Consider the following 13,866-nt stretch of genomic DNA (forward strand, 5'->3'; position numbering starts at 1 on the left):
AGAGACAGGGTTTTACCATGTTGGCCAGGCTGGTCTCAAACTGCTGACCTCAGGTGATCCATCTGCCTTGGCCTCCCAGAGTGCTGGGATTACAGGCGTGAGCCACTGCGCCTGGCCATAATTTTTACACTACAAAAAATATGAATTACTTTATAAACCTGTGTCATCCTCATGCAAGGGCTGTGCTAATCTCCACTGCCTCGTTCCAGCTTCAGTATATGTGCCGCTAATGTGATAGCACAAAAGGTGATAACTTTACGTTGAAAGGAATCGTAAAGGATGAATGGTTTGTATGTTATCAAAGTAAACAACCACTTGAGAAAGCTTCCAAAGCTAAAATCAAAGGAAAACTATCTGGGGAAAATGTTCACAGCAAATATAACAAAAAGATCTGTGTTATGTAAAGAACTTACACATGTTGGGCTGGGTGCGGTGGCTCACGCCTGTAATCCCAACACTTTGGGAGGCCGAGGCGGGTGGATCACCTGAGGTCAGGAGTTTGAGACCAGCCTGGCCAACATGGTGAAACGCTGTCTCTACTTAAAATATAAAATTAGCTGGGTGTGATGGCAGGCGCCTGTAATCCCAGCTACTCAGGAGGCTGAGGCAGGAGAATCGCTTAAACCAGGGAGGTGGAGGTTGCAGTGAGTTGAGATGGTGCCACTGTACTCCAGCCCCGGCAACAAGAGTGAAACTCCATCTAAAAAAAAAAAGAATTTACACATGTTGATATTAAAATAAAAAATTAAGTCTCTACTGCGTAAACTGGCAAAGAACTTGAGAAGGCAATTCACGTAAAACTAGATGCTATTAGTAAACAAGCATGTGAAAAAATGTTTGACTTTGCTGTGATCAAAGAAATGCCTGCACGAACACTGTGGGGGCATTTTATACCCACTACATTAAGATAATTGTGTTTTGTTTTTTGTTTTTTTGAGGCAGCGTCTCATTCTCTCACCCAGGCTGGAGTGCAGTGGTGCAATCTCAGCTCACTTCAACCTCCACCTCCGAGGCTCCAGTGATTTTCATGTCTCAGCCTCCCAAGCAGCTGGGATTACAGGTGTATGCACCACGCCCAGCAATTTTTTGTATTTTTAGTAGAGACATGCTGGCCAGTCTGGTCTCCAACTCCTGGCCTCAAGTGATCTACCCACCTCAGCCTCCCAAAGTGGTGGGATTACAGGCATGAACCATGGCACCTGGCCCCCTGCATTAGGAGAATTTTAAGAGTTACCTAGTATTACAACACTGTGGTAAAGCAAGTTGACTCATACGCTATTGGACATCAGGGATCATCTTAAAATTCCATAATATCCCTTTATCCTAAGGAATTTTTAAAGATTAAAAAAACATAAAGCTGCATGAGGTGTTCTTCCCAATGTCATTTCTAAGAAGAAAAATAAATTTATATATGTGTGTGTATATTTCTATGTATTTGTGTGTGTGTGTGTGTGTCTGTGTCTGTGTGTGTCTGTGTCTGTGTGTATACACATGCCTCATTTCCTCGTCTATAAAATGTGGCTAATAACAGTACCTAAAGAGTGATTATGAGCATTAAGTAAAACTCTTCAGGCTGGACGCAGTGCCTCACACCTATAATCCCACAATTTGGGAGATGGAGACAGGCGGATCACTTGAGACCAGCATGGGCAACATGGCGAAACCCCACCTCTACAAAAATATGAAAATCAGCTGGGTGTGGTGGCACATGCCTGCTGTCTCAGCTGGTGGGAGGGACGACTGAGCCCAGGAGATCGAGGCTGCAGTACGCAGAGCTCACACCACTGCACTCCGGCCTGGGCGACAGAGCAAGACTCTGTCTCAAAGAAAAAAAAAAAAAAGAATAATGATAATATAAAATTGTATCACTTCAAATGCATATACACAAGGGCTTATAACAACGTAAACATGATGAGAAGTGGATGAAGGACTAGAAGGAGAAGGAATAATGAAAATCGCCACTGCATGAACAAGGGAGGTGTATAAATCACTTTTCTTTTGGAAATATTTTGGTTCTAGTACAAACAGAGATCTGCTGGGAAACAAAATTAAAGGATACCAAAAGCCACTCTAATGAATTGGCACCTCCTGGGAAGCCTCATATTACATCTGGGATCTCTGCATCTAAGATATTTGAAATAATATACCCAGCATACATCCCCCCTGGGGACACCATGTGGTGTGTGGGACTAGCTAGCTGATGGCACTGCTTCACTTGCCCAGAGGACCAAAGAGGCATTTATTGGCCTCAATAATATACCAGTGCTGGTTATTCAATCTTCCTTAAAGATGAAGTCTTTGCCTTGGCCAGGCATGGTGGTGCATGCCTGTAGTCCCAACTACTGGGGAGGCTGAAGTGGAAGGATTGCTTAAGCCTAGGAGTTCTAGGTTGCACTGAGCTATGATTGTGCCACTGCAGTTCAACCTGGACAAGAAAGCAAGACCCTGTCTCAAAAAAAAAAAAAAGAAAGAAAAATGAAGTCTTTTTCTTAAACCCAATATTCAAAACACAAAGCAAATCTCTGCATAGTTGGGAAATGGACACAAGTTTGATCTAGATGAACAGAACCTTCCAGAAATAGTATGGAGAATCCTTAAAGAACTAAAAGTAGAACTACCATTTGATCCAGCAATCCCACTACTGGGCATCTACCCAGAGGAAAAAAAGTCATTATATGAAAAAGATACTTGCACACACATGTTGATAGCAGCACAATTTGCAATTGCAGAAATGTGGAACCAGCCCGAAGGCTCATCAATCAACGGGTGAATGAAGACACTGTAGTACATATACACGATGGAACACTACTCCGCCGTAAAAAGGAATGAATGAATGGCACTCACAGCAACCTGGATGGGACTGGAGACTATTATTCTAAGTGAAGTAACTCAGGAATGGGAAACCAAACATCATATGTTCTCACTCATAAGTGGGAACTAAGCTATGAGGATGCAAAGGTATACGAATGACACAGTGGACTCTGGGGACTCAGAGGGAAAGGGTGGGATGGGGGTGAGGGATGAAAGGCTACAAATTGGGTGCAGTGTATACTGCTCAGGTGATGGGTGCTCCAAAATCTCACAGATCACCACAAAACAGCTTATGTAACCAAACACCACCTGTTCCCCAATAACCTATAGAGATAAAAACTTTTAAAAAATAAATAATAATTTTTTAAAAATAACAAAAAACAGTAACCTTCCAAGAAGCTGCCTTGACCTGCAGGACCAAGGAGCAGGTGGTTACTCCACCCTTTTGCGATGTGGTCAATAGCCAGGAAGTGTCGGGCAGCAGACAACTTATCCCCAGATTCGTTTAAATCTACAAATGAAGAAAAATGAAAATCACCAGAGGGACAGGCTTCAGGATAATGACAGAACAACCTAGAGGCAGCCTTAGGCTTTTTCTTCCCAAAAGTCAGCCAAGTTTGAAAATCTCTACCCACTCCAAAGCCATGCATGGAAAGTGACTTCACTCACAGCTCCTGCATTGTCACGGGCTTGTGAAGGACAAGTCGAGATATGTGTCACCGAGAGACAGAAACGTAGCTGATCCAAGTTGAGCCTGAGCTCCGAACAACTGCCTGCATGACTCAGAATGTGTGTAGTGAGGAACTGTATGGCTCCAATAAAGGAAGTGACAGGTTCAGTGGAGGATATAAATCCAGAAGAGAAATATCAGGAGATGACATAGAACCTGGCATGACCAGAGGCTGGATCACACTGAGCTCAGATTCAGAGGTCCAAATGCCTATTCCATTTGGGATGCCAATAGGCACCTCAAACCTAATAGTTCAAACACGGGCCTCCATGTCTTTGCCCTCACCTGTCCGGCCAGCTGCCTGCCAGTCTCGTGTAAGGGTAAAAGCCTCCTTGCAGGCCTTCTGCTGGAATCTCTTTGCTTACTCCCCTTGTTTTACGTCCCACATCCAAACCCATCAGAAAATTCCATTGGTCCTAGCTTCAAGATACCCCTAAATCTCTCGTGTTCTTGTCACCTCCGCTACAACCACCCCGGTCCAAGTCATCATCACTGCATCATGGCTCCACAGGTGTAAATTTTTCTCCAAGCACATCAAGTCATATCCATTCAATCTACAGCTTAAAAAAGATCTACACCTTAAAAAAGAAACAGTAAGCGTCCTTTACCCTATGTCACTTTCATCTCAATGAAGCTGTTTTTAATTTTCTTAATTCAATTTCTAAAAATTCAATGGGATCCTATCCCTTCGCCGCTCTCAACCTTCCGGGGGCTTCCCATTTCACTCAGAGTAAAAGCCACAGTTCTTGGAATGACCCACAAGGTGACAGACATCTGGTTGTGAGGCCACGGTTCCCTCATTCCTATCCGCCTCCTCCTCACCCGTGCCGTGCCGGGCCAGCTCCACCTGCCTCACTATTTTCTCAAACATAGGAGGTGCATTCCCCTGGCATTTACACGGGCTGCTAGCTTTTGCCTGGAAGGTTTTTCTTCCAGGCAACTTCGTGATTCACTTCTTCACCTCTTTCAAGTCTTGATCCAAATGTCACCCGCCCAGCAGGGTCTTCCCTGCCATGGAATTTAAAACCCCAACTGTCCCCCACTCTGTAAGTTTCCATCTCTCCTCCCTGCCTTATTTTCTACACAGCACTTATCGATCACCACATGTTTCCACTTTGCAGAATCCAATTTTTGAGCATAGACATTTTATTTTTTGTCTATGTCTCTCCTGACTTGAGCTCAGAAAGACAAAGATTGTTTTTTATTTTGGGGGGATTTTTTTGTTGTTTTTCTTTTGGGACAGTCTCACTGTGTCACCCGACTAGAGTGCAGTGGCACAACCTCGGCTCACTGCAACCTCAACCTCCCGGGTTCAGGCGATTCTCCTGCCTCAGCCTCCCAAGGAGCTGGGATCACAGGTGTCCACTACAAATCCTGGCTAATTTTTCTATTTTTAGTGGAGATGGGGTTTCACCATGTTGGTCAGGCTGGTCTTGAACTCCTGACCTCAGTTAATCTGCTTCCCTTGTCCTCCCACAGTGCTGAGATTGCTGGCGTGAACCACAGAGCCCTGCCCCGTTCTGGCTTTTAAATGGAAATTGATGACCTCAGAAGCAGAAGTACAGACAAACCCTCTCCCGGGTCTCCATCTATGTGGAGGCCAAAAAGGCCAAAGTCAGAAGTGCTGGGAGCTGTGGGACCTCCCTCCTCCACCAGGTCCGGCATTTCCCACACTTTCTGGGGCCGACGCTTGATTTTAGCAGCCAGGGAGTACAGGAAAGGAGTGCAGCTGGAGCCGTTCTCCCCTCACCACTCGAGGTGGCCTCATGTCTCAGAGCATCCAAAAAAGAACACAAACACCAGTTAATTGGGAGGCTGCGGCAGGAGAATTGCTGGAACCCAGGAGGCAAGGTTGCAGAGAGCCAAGATCACACCACGGCACTCCAGCCTGAGCGAAAGACGAGACTCCATCTCAGAAAAAAGGAAAGAAAAGAAAAAAACACACAAACAGGTTTTTACGAGGTCTGTAAACCCAATGGACAAGGCGCTCTCAGCCTGGAAATGTCCCTGCTCTGAACCAGTTGCCTTGCCAACAAAAGCCACATGTTTCCACTCTGCAGAATCCAATTTCTGAGCAATGTGACAGTGACAGGTCCAGAGACATGCTACACACTCCCAAGGTGCCTTTGAACACCTGCTGAATCATTAAGAACAATGTGTATCTCTGGATGTATTTAGCAAAATGGAATGCGTGCCAGGCAAATGCGTATCATGCTCAGTTTATGCAGCAGACTCCACCACCCGGGGCCACCCCCAAGCATTTTGCAAGCTACAGAGAACACAAGGCTAAGCCACCTTCTCTACCACCATCCTTCTCAGAATCACTGCAGACTCACTCCGGAAGTCCATATTAAGCATTAATATTAACACCTTAATATTATTTAATCCTCACAACAACCCTGTGATTTACATTATTATTATCCCATTTCAGATGGAGGGAGGGAAACCTAGAATGGGTAAGTAGGGCTAGGTACCGTGGCTCACTCCTGTAATTCCACCACTTTGGGAAGCTGAGGCAGGAAGATTGTTTGAGGCCAGCCTGGGCAACATAGGGAGAGCCCCCACCCCTGCTCCTCCCCATCTCTACAAAAAGAAAAATTTAAAAATTAGCCAGGAATGGTGATGTGCACCTGTAGTCCCAGCTACTTGGGAGACTGAGGTGGGAAGATCCCTTGAGCCCAGGACTTGGAGTTTGCAGTGAGCTGTGATGACGCCACCACACTCCAGCCTGGGTGACAGAGTGAGACCATGTCTCTCCAAAAAAAGAAATAAAGCGTAAGTAATTATCTAAAGTCACACAGCTAGAAAAAAATGATGCCAGGATTTAAACCTAGACCATCTGCCTCCAGAGTTTACCCTCTTAAATACTCCCTGTGCTATAACTCTGTAATACTCTGTATTACTCTCAAAATGTACAAGCCGAAAGATTGCTGTATCTGTCATTGCTGCACAACAACCCATCCAAAAACTTCACAAAGAAAAACATCAAGTTAACTCTGCTCCTGGACACAGTGGGTGAGGAGTTTGGGCAGGACACCATGGGGACAGCGTGTCTCTGCTCTACCGCGTCTATCTAAGACATCCGCGACAAAGGCTCAAAGGCTGAGAATGACTCAACAGCTGGGACTGACACCATCTGAAGGTCTCTCCATGTGATCTGGGCTGCTCGGTCAGGTGCTGGGACTGACACCATCTGAAGGTATTATACACGCATGGTCTCTCCATGTGATCTGGGCTGCTCGGTCAGGTGGCTGGGTTCCAGAAGCAAGTGTACCACAAGGCAGGAAGTAGAAGCTGTCTGTTTCTTATGACGGACACTGGAAGCCAGCACAGCAACATGCCTACTGTTTTCTATTGACCAAGCAGTTCCAGAGTCCAGAACCCTACTTCTTAAAGAGTTTTGTGGCCATTTTTTTAAAACCACCAACAAGATCGTTCAGTCCAGCTCCTTTATTACTTATATATTTATTTTTATTTATTTATTTTTTTGAGACAGAGTCTCTCTCTGCCGCCCAGGCTGGAATGCAGTGGCGTGATCTCAGCTCACTGCAACCTCTACCTCCCGGGTTCAAGCCTTTCTCCTGCCTCAGCCTCCCAAGTATCTGAAATCCAGCTAATTTTTGTATTTTTAGTGCAGACAAGTTTTCACCATGTTGGCCATGCTGGTCTTGAACTCCTGGGCTCAAGTGTTCCATCCGCCTCAGCCTCCCAAAGTGCTGGGATTACAGGCGTGAGCCACTGCGTCTGGCCAGTCCAACCCCTTTAAATTCTAGCTGAACAACTGAAGCTCAGAGAAGCTAAGCAATGCATCCAAGATTGCATAACTTGTAAAGTGCTAGTGGCAGGATGGAACAGGTGCCTTCAGGCCGGTCTCTTCTGCTATACCACACTGTCTCACGTGGCTGCACATTGAAATCACCTGGGGAACTTTAAAAGCGCTGATGCTCAGGTGCCTCCTGCAGAGATTCTGATTTGTTTTGACATGGCCTGGGCGTGGGGATCTTTAAAAGCTTTCCAGGGGCTTTAATGGTCCGCAATGTGAGAGTCATGCTCTATGCAATACCCCCAGATGGCTCCATACAGGTGAAATCCACCACTGTTTCAGGGTCACCACGTTTGCAGTGGCCCTAGCCTACGATGAGAACAGCTACACCAAGAACAGATTTCTGACACCTTCACCTGGTTCACTAGCTTCATCCTGAAACTTTGTCCAACACACCTGACAGATTTTTGTATTTTTTGTAGAGACAGGGTTGCGCCACATTCCCCAGGCTGGTCTTGAACTCCTGACCTCAAGCAATCTGCCTGCCTTGGCCTCCCAAAGTGCTGGGATTACAGGCATGAGCCACTGCAATTTACCACCTTCTCTTTCTTGATAATACTTTGTGGCGGGGCTTTGTGTGTATGGGTGCGTGTGTGTGTGTAGGGGAGTCTTAACCTTTAAGTTCAGGGGTAGAAGTATGGGTTTGTGACACAGGGAAACTTGTGTTAAGGGGGTCTGTTGTACAGATCATCTCATCACCCAGGTATTAAGCCTAGTACTCATTAGTTATTTTTCGTGATTCTCTTCTTCCTCCCACCCTCCACCCTCTGAAAGTCCCCAGCGTGTGTTGTTCCCCTCTTTTCTCCATGTGTTCTCATCATTTAGCTCCCACTTATAAAAGAGAATATGCAGTATTTGGTTTGCTGTTCCTGTGTTAGTTTGCTGAGGAGAATGGCCTCCAGCTCCATCCATGTCCCTGTAAAGGACATGAGCTCGTTCTTTTTTATGGCTGCATAGTATTCCATGGTATATATGTACCACATTTTCTTTATCCAGTCTATCACTGATGGGCATTTAGGCTGAACCATGTCTTTGCTATTGTGAATAGTGCTACAGTGAACATACGTGTGTACATGTGTCTTCATAATAGAACGATTTGATCCCCTCAGCTTCCACCTCACACCACCTTCCAGTGGCGCTTCAGAAGCAGCACTCTAACACTTAATGCTTGAACTATGAGTCATGCTCACCTCTTCATCACCATCTGCCAAGCTCCAGAAATTTATTTTTGCCTTTGGAGTCCATCAGAGATGGTGGCTCAAAGGCCAGGTTATCCTGGTCACCCCGCCTGAGCCTCATGGATAACCACTAACCCCAGTCATAGCATTCCTTCTCCAGCTCCAAACATGTCTTTTTTCCTCTTCCTGGTGCAGATAGCACTGGACTAAAATTGTGTCTAAATCATGCTTTAAAGGTTTCATTCTGGCCAAGCATGGTGGCTCACACCTGTAATCCCAGCACTTTGGGAGGCCAAGGCAGGAGGATGCCTTGAGGCCAAGAGTTAGAGACCAGCCTAAGCAACACAGCAAGACCCTGTCTCTGAAAAAAAAATTACCTAGGCCTGGTGTCATGCACCTATAGTCCCAACTACTCAGGAGGCTGAAGTGGGAGAATCAGTTGGTCTCAGAGTTGGACCACTGTGCTCCAGCCTGGCCAACAGAGCAAGACCCTGTCTCAATTAAAAAGAAAAAAAAAGGTTGATAGGTTGATTTTGCTAAAGCATCAGTCAACTTAGTGGGGGAAAAAAAATCCATCCCTGTGATACTTCACTGAAATAATTGATCAGGTACATCTTATGTCTTCCATCATAATAAACTGGCCAAAAATATTAGCCTAAACAAGTATTTTTAGTGTCTTTCCTTAGATTCAAATTCTCATGAAGGGCAGATTTTTTAAATGCAGATGTAAAGCAGGAAACTTTCTAATATTGCTATCCTAGATTTACTGATTTATATTAGGTTAGGAGATCTTTATAGTTTTATCATGGGTACATATCTCCTGAGAATAATTTTATAAAATATATTTATTCTTCACTTTACACAAAATGAAATCTTCCTAAACTTCATAGGCAATTATTTCAAATATGCCAAAGAAAAGATATCGAAAGGAACTTTCTATCTGGGTTCATTATACTTTTCTCTTTGCCATTGTGTATCTTTGAGCATTTTCATAAGACTAAGAAGGAAGGAAAGAAGAGAGGGAGGCTGGGAAGCCTCAGGGAATTCTATGATAGTCTAAAACCTCATTATAGAAGGAAATGCAAATTAATACCCCCTACCAAAAAAAAAAATCATGCATTTGTTATTTGTGTGTGTGTTTCTAAAGTCTAATTTCTCTAGACCAGGGCTCTAAAAATCTAAAATATTCATTCTCTCTTTTTTGAGACAGAGTCTTGCATCTTGCTCTGTAGCCCAGTTGGAGGGCAGTAGTGGTGCAATCATAGTTCACTCACTGCGCCCTCAAACTCCTGGGTTCAAGCAATCCTCCCGCCTTGGCCTCCCAAAGGACTGGGATTACAGGCATGAGCCACTGCACCTGGCCTAAAATAATTATTCTTATAAAGCAGTTTTCTCTACTGGTCTTCCGTTTCCTCTCCCTCTCCCTCTCCTGATATGGGTCTCACTACTAAGCAAGTGAAAGGCTCATAGCTACCTTGGTTTACAAAAGTCTTGTCTACGTTTTTTTGTTTTTTTTTTTTTTTTAGATGGGAGTCTTGCTCTGTCTCCAGGTTGGAGTGCAGTGGCGCAATCTCGGCTCACTGCAACCTCCGACTCCCAGGTTCAAGCGATTCTCCTGCCTCAGCCTCCCAAGTAGCTGGGACTATAGGCACATGCCACCACACCCAGCTAATTTTTGTATTTTTAGTAGAGACGGGGTTTCTCCATGTTGGCCAGGATGGTCTCAAACTCCTAATCTCATGATCCGCCCACCTCAGCCTTGTCTACTTTATATATACACCTAGGTGTCTGCTTTAAGACTTGGTCACTCTTTGGGTGGACACAGCTCTATCCCGTGTAGCCCGTGCTGCTTCCACCTGCACTGCAGGTTGCCTTTGCTTCTCCTCTCTCAAGTCCTACTTGCACGCTACAGGCCATAACAGAGTTGACGCTTCTTCAGTGCTTCGTTACTGAAATAAATTCTGATAGGTACTGCTTTGTAGATCAAAGTGTTTGTGAGGCACTTCCCTGCACAGTTTCCACGGGATTTGATGGATTAGATAGATGCATTAGGCTGTTCTTGCATTGCCTAAAAGAAATGCATGAGGCTGGGTAATTTATCAAGACCCTTAATTGGCTCATGGATCTACGGGCTATATAGGAAGCATGGTGCTGGCATCTGCATGACTTCCGGGGAGGCCTCAGGGAGCTTTTCCTCATGGCGGAAAGCAAAGGGGAGTAGCCATGTCACATGGCAGGAGCAAGAGAGAGGGGGAGATGCCACATACTTTTCCATGACCAGATCTCATGAGAACTCACTCACCATGGTGAGGACAGCACCGTGCTTTGAGGAATCCACCCCCATAACCCAAACACCTCCTATCAGGCTTTACTTCTAACATTGCAGATTACATTTCCACATGAGATTTGGAAGAGACACATAATTCAAACTGTATTAATGGACTGGATCACAATTAAAGTGTGCTTACAATCACAGTGTTAAAAGAAAGCTTAATTTCAGCAAGACCAATTGCCCATACAATGATGTGCCTCTTTAAATAAAACCTTGGTTCTTTATAGCACCCAAAGGAACCACACATGCATGATTATGGTTTGGCTCTGTGTCCCCACCCAAATCTCATGTTGAATTACACTCTTCAGGGTTGGAGGAGGGGCCTGGTGGGAGGTGACTGGATCATGGGGGCAGATTTCCTCTTTGCTCTTCTCATGATAGTGAGTTCTCGCACAATCTGTTGTTGTTTAGAAGTGTGTGGCACTTCCCCCTTTGCATTCTCTCTCCCTCTCTCTCTCTCTCTGTCTCTCTCGTCACCAGGTGAAGATGTGCCTACTTCCCCTTTACCTTCCGCCATGACTGTAAGTTTCCTGAGGCCTCCCCCCAGCCATGTCTCCCGTAAAGCCTGTGGAACTGTAAGTCAATTAAACCTCTTTTCTTCATGAATTACCCAGTCTCAGGTAGCTCTTTATACCAATGTGAAAACAAACTAATACATGCACCTTCTATGTTGATCTTGAAGAGCTGTAACAAATTGAATAATTAAGCATTTAGACTCCAGAGCCAGGAAGACTTGGATTGCAATCCCAACTTCACCACTTTCTAGCTGTGTGGCCTTGGACAAATCACTCCAGCCATCTGTTTTCTCAAGCGTTAAATGGGGGTAATAATAGTACCTATCTCATGGGACTATTATAAGTGTCAGATAAGATGATATTTACAAAGCATGGTGCCCAGCACAGAATCAGTGTCCTGAAAATGTGAAGTTCTACTGTGGAGCTTGTCGATATATCTGCCATACTCCTGGGAAGTAGGACTTTTATTATTCACAATTAAGGAAACCAGTTCCGAAAGGTCACTTGACTGGCCCAAAATCACATGGCCCTAGGGTGGAAGAAGCAGAAGTGGAAGATCAAGTATTTAAACCCAGGACTGTGTATCATTTATTTCTCCCTTTTCCTGCAGCAATCCTTCTGCCAAGTGATTTTCCAGCCTATAATTAAGCTCTTTATTTTTATTTCTTATTTTTTTTTACAGACAGGGTCTCATTTTTTCACCCAGGCTGGAGTGCAATGGCACCATCATAGTTCACTGCAGTCTTTAGCTCCTGAGCTCAAGTGATCCTCCTGCCTCAGCCTCCTGAGAAGCTGGGACTACAGGCACGTGCCACCATGCCCTCCTAGTTTTTTTTTTTTTTTTTTATGTAGAGATGGGGTCTCCTTATGTTGCCCCGGCTGGCGTCAAACTTGTGATTTCAAGTGATCCTCCCCCTTCCGCCTCCCAAAGTGCTGGGATAACAGGCAGTTAAGCACTTCCAATGACAGAGAACTCACCACCCCCCAATTCAGCCCTAACAACCCACCTTCCGGCATCTCCATCAGTAGCACGTTCTCCCTTCTCTTGAGCTGGAATCTGTCTCCACATAAGTGCCCTCCACTGGTCTGACTCTGCCCTGCAGGGCCACCAGGAACAAATCTGCTCTCTTTCCTGTCACAACCCTTCAATCTTTAAAGACCCAGTCATGTAACCCACCCCTCACCCGCCACCTCGCCAAGTCCTCTCCTCTCCAGACCCCCAGATTCTTTCATCATTCATCTTCTAGAACACACAATGAATCCGCTTCCCACCCAGGCCCGCTGCTCTGCCTCAGGGCTTGACAAGAGGCATATACTATTGATGACCAGAGAAGCTTTCATCCTGCCCCGGGAGGCTTGTAATACATTTATGCTTTCTTGGGATGACACATACTCCAGGAGTACTAAGAATTGCTGTCAATCTCTCTGGCATTGTGACCGACTCTGGCATTTCACCATATAATCACTTTTTTTCTCCCAAGGGGCTGCCTGCTTGAGAAAACTGTCATATTCTTCAGCCAAGGGGAACCAAAGTGTTCTGAAGCAGATAAACATAGCTTTGCCATGTGGCTCCTTCCAGACACTTTTCTGATGCATCAGCTTGTGGTAAAGAAGCTAAAATAACCTACAGTCAGAGATATTGGCCTCATACCAGCTCCACAGGCCTCACCAGCCTTAGAGAAGGATTTTTGTCAGGATAGGACAGGTTAGGCTGTGTTGGAAAAGATCCCAAAAGATGGAGCATGGTGGCCCATGCCTGCAATCCCAGCGCTTTGAGAGGCTGAGGCAAGATCGCTTGAGCCCAGGAGTTCAAGATCAGCCTGGGCAACATAGCAAGACCCCACCTCTACAGGGCATTCAAAAATTAGCTAGGCATAGTGGCATGCGCTCATAGTCCCGTCTACTTGGGAGGCCGGGATGGGAGGATTGCTTGAGCCCAAGAGTTTGAGGCTGCAGTGAGCTATGATCATACTATTGCACGCCAGACTGGGTGACAGACAGAAAGCCTGTCTCTAAACAAAAAAAGGAAAGAAAAAAAGAGGGCTGAAAACCTCAGTGACTTAACAGTAAAAATTCATTTTTCATCTATGCAAAGTTCACTGTAGATCTGGCAAGTACTCAGGGCAGTTTGCTTTCAACTGATGACTCGTGGGTCCAGGGACCTGGATCTTACTGCTACACATCCAGAAGACGGCTTCCAGGTCACGCTGGCAAGGGAAGAGCCAGCTCTTCAATGCTTCAACCCAGAACCAACATAAATCACTTTTGCCTATAAGCCATGGCCAGAAATAGTCATATGGCCCCATCCAACTGCAGGGGGCTGGGAAAATGTGGGGGAACACAGGGATATTCAAGAAGCAGTCAATGGGCTGGGTGCAGTGGCTCACACTTGTAATCCCTGAGAGGGAGGAGGGTTACTTGAGGCCAGGAGTTTAAGAGCAGCCTGGGCAACATAGGGACATCCCATCTCTACCAAA

At 45.5% G+C, this 13,866-nt stretch overlaps 1 non-coding gene across 1 annotated transcript; it reads right to left on the minus strand.

Moving 5' to 3' along the window:
* Nucleotides 1-134: 134 nt before the first annotated feature.
* Nucleotides 135-241, minus strand: LOC119473388. Its single transcript, XR_005202591.1, has one exon. It is a non-coding gene; the product is annotated as a U6 spliceosomal RNA (small nuclear RNA).
* Nucleotides 242-13,866: the final 13,625 nt, after the last annotated feature.

Source organism: Cebus imitator, unplaced genomic scaffold (genome assembly GCF_001604975.1).
Source record: "Cebus imitator isolate Cc_AM_T3 unplaced genomic scaffold, Cebus_imitator-1.0 Scaffold153, whole genome shotgun sequence".
In the NCBI taxonomy this organism is placed as follows: Eukaryota; Metazoa; Chordata; class Mammalia; order Primates; family Cebidae; genus Cebus; species Cebus imitator.